Here is a 3,821-nt window from a genome sequence, read left to right as displayed (position 1 = left end):
CTGAAACCACAGAAAACGAAAGCACGAATAAGGGGAGACTACTATAAAACATCTATGAGAAAGATAAACTGGAAGATGTGAAAACTGACAGGCAGAGTGGTTGAATTTGCCCAATTCCTGTAATCAGTACTAGTAGATTCTGAGTCTGTCAGATCCATTTCAACCCCAAATAATCAGACTTTCTACCCCTCTACCACTCTACTGAAACTATGTTTTCAATGGCTTCCCCATTGCCCAACCCAATGATCAGTTTTCAGTCCTTATCACTATCTGATATAATGGACCACTTCCTCTTTCTTGAACACCCACCCCGCCTTGGTTTCCAGTGCCCTGTCCTGTCCCACCTCTCTTGCATTTTTCTTAGCAATTAAGACTCAGACTATTTGCCTACCCCTTCTCATTATCCCTAGCATCCCAGTGTTCAAGCCTTGCATTTCTCTATATCTCACTCTTTAGGTGATCGTGATTTAAAGACCATCTTCCCCAAACATGTTCCTCCCTGAAAACTCCATATTTCAGTAAATGACATCCTTCCAGTGGCCCAGGCCAGAACCGTGGAGTCATCTTTTTAATCTTTTTGGTCTCCCATTTCATACCTAATGCATCAGCAAATCCTATCGGACCATTTTCCCCACCTTCATTCCTACCACCCAAGCTCAACTCCCACCTACTACTTCAGTAACCTCCTAACTGGTCTCCCTTTGCCCTGTCTCACCCCTCGACCGTCTAGCCTCCACTAAGCACCAGAGTGATTCTTTAAAATGGGATCAGATCCTATGACTGCGCTGCTCAATGGCTTCCCTTATTTTGCCAGAGAAAAATTCCAAGTGCCCACCTGGCCTCTGACGGCCTCTCTGCCCACAGCACCCTCTCCTGCTCTCTCTTCACCCCACATGTTGGCTTTGCTTTTCCTTGGTCATGCCAAGCTGGCCTGGCCTCAGGAGCTCTGAAGCTGCTGGACTCTCTGCCTGAACTGCTCTCCCCAGGCCTCTGCAGGGCTCACTCTTGTACTTTATTCAAGGCTTTTGTTACGTGCTACCTCCTCAGAGAGGATTTCCCTCACATGCTATCAAAAATGACACTCCCACTACTCTATTTCTTTAAATGATTTATTTTCTTCATAGCCCGTATCCCTACTGGCCATCTTATATCGTTTTCATTTGTCTATTGCTTGTCTCTATCACTAAAATATAAGCTGCCTGAGGACAGGCGCCATGTCATTTTTTTGTTCACTGTTATATCATCAGCACCTAAAATAGGGCACATGGTAGCTAGTCAGTAAATATTTATTCAATTCATTAATCATTCAATACATATTTGTTGAATACTTTCTGTGGGCCAGACACTGTTCTAGGCTCTGGTAATGCAGCAGTGAATAAAATAGACAAAGTCCCTGCTTTGTGGAGCTTATGTTTCAGTGAGGAGAGTGGTACCATGGAAAATAAACAAGTACATATGTAGTACACCAGAGGGTGATGAGTTCTATAGAGAAAAATAAAGCAGGGAAGGCGGGGTAGAAAGTGTAAAGGGGTAGAGGTTTTGGTTTTGGTTTTGGCTAGTTTAGTCAAGAGTGGTCAAAGAAAGCCTCACTGATAAAGCAATGTTTGAGTTGAGAATTCAAGGAAGTAAAGGAGCACGTCGTGAGGATATATGGGGGAAGAATGGTCCAAACAAAAGAAACAGCAAGTGCAAGGGCCCTGAGGCAGGAGTAAGTATGGTTTCTTTGAGGGACAGCAAGAAAGCCAGTGTGTCTGGAACAGAGTGAATAAGGTGATGAATCATAGAAGATGAAGTCAGAGACATAAGGGTGACAAGATTGTGAAGGGCCTGTAATTCATGTAAAGACTGGTGGGAAATGTTTCTCTGAGATAGGAATCAGTGCAGTGCTGGAGGTATGTTGAGCAGAGGAGGGGCCCGTGATAATGGTGGTGAGAAGTGGTGGAATTCTGGATATATTTTGAGGGCAGAGCTAGCAGAATTTCTCAATAGACTGACAAGGTAATATTGAGACAGGAGGGAAGGGCACAGGACACTACCTTTAAAAAACTGCCTTTGGGGCTTCCCTGGTGGCGCAGTGGTTGAGAGTCCGCCTGCCGATGCAGGGGACACGGGTTCGTGCCCCGGTCTGGGAAGATCCCACATGCCGCGGAGCGGCTGGGCCCGTGAGCCAAGGCCGCTGAGCCTGCGTGTCCGGAGCCTGTGCTCCGCAACGGGAGAGGCCACAGCAGTGAGAGGCCCGCGTACCGCAAAAAAAAAAAAAAAAAAAAAAAAAAAAAGTATGACATAGCTGGTGAGGATATGACATAAACTGATTAGAACTGATCAGACCCAAGAAGGCAGAAGATTCGATTTCCTCATTATACGCTCGCTCATTGTAATACACTAGCTAAATGACACACCCACAGGCACCATGACAGTTTCGAGGCCAACCATAAAAGGCCAAAAAGTGGGCAGTGGCCCAGTTCCTGGAAATCCCCGCCCCTTCCCCAAAATAGTTGGAATAATCCCCCCACTCATTAGCCTATGAATTTACCAGCCCATAAAAACTAACCAGCCCATATTTCAGGACCTCTTGCCTTCTGAGATGGCCCACACTCTGTCTGTGGAGTGTGTATCTCTCTCAGTAAATCTACTTCTTGCCTATCACTTTGCCTCTTGCTGAATTCCTTCTGCGCTGAGACATAAAGAACATGAGCTTCATTAAGTCCTGACACCAGGTGTGCAATTTCAGCTGGGAGATTTGTGGGTTCGGGTCCCCTCTTAAGTCAGAGACTGTGGGTTCGAGTCCCATCTGGGGTGTGCAGTTTCAACATGAGAGAAAGAGAGGAATCAAGGTGAAACCAAAGGTGTTGGCTGAGCAACTGATAAGCCATTCACTGAGATGGAGAAAACTGAAGGAGGTGCAGATTTAGGGGATAGGGAATTGGGTATTCTCTTTTGGATATATACATTTAATATGCCTGAGAAACATACATTGGCGATATCAAGCGGGCAATTGAGTATATGAATCTGGAGTTCAAGGGAGAGATCTGGCTGGAGAGGTATATACATTTAGGAATCAGCAGCATATTGATAGTATTTAAAGCTACAGGCTGCCTAAGGTCATCTGGGGGGTACATCTAGAGAAGGGAAAATGTTCCAGGAATTCATCCCTGAGGCACTGCATCCATAGAGGTCAGGGAGATGACGAGGAATTAGCAGAGGAGACAGAAAGTGTAGCCAGTGAGACAGTAGAAGTAAGAGAGAGGATAATCTTGGAAGCCCAGGGAAGAAAGTGTTTCAGGGAGCAGAGAAAGTTCAGCCACGCAAATGCTGCTAAGAGGTCAGGTAAGCCTCGGACTCAGGTTTGACTGTTGGATTTAACAACATGGACCTCACAGGTGATCATGACGAAAGGAGTGAAAAGATGATTGGAGGAGATTCCGAGGAGACGAATTGGAGACAGCATGTACTGACAATGTACATTTCCAAGTTCTGTTTGAAGGGAAGCAGAGAGATAAGGGCAGAAGCCAGAAGGGAGATTAATGTGAAATTGAGAGGTAAATGTTGTCATGTGTAAGATGAGTATATTTTAGAACATGTTGATAGGTTGTTGGGAATGATCTAGTAGACAGGAAAATTTGACTAAGCAGGGAAGATAGGAATAATTTCTGAAACAATGTTGTTGAGTAGGTGAGAGAACATAGGGTCTAGTACCCAAGTGGAGACAGTAACCTTGAACAGGGAGCTTGGATAGTTTATCTATGACAATGTGTGATAAAGCAGAGGATATGCTGAGTATAGAACTTTAGAGTTTGGAGCTCCACAGACCAAGTTTTTAA

This window comes from Tursiops truncatus, chromosome 12 (assembly GCF_011762595.2).
Source record: "Tursiops truncatus isolate mTurTru1 chromosome 12, mTurTru1.mat.Y, whole genome shotgun sequence".
In the NCBI taxonomy this organism is placed as follows: Eukaryota; Metazoa; Chordata; class Mammalia; order Artiodactyla; family Delphinidae; genus Tursiops; species Tursiops truncatus.
This window is presented reverse-complemented; position numbering follows the sequence as displayed.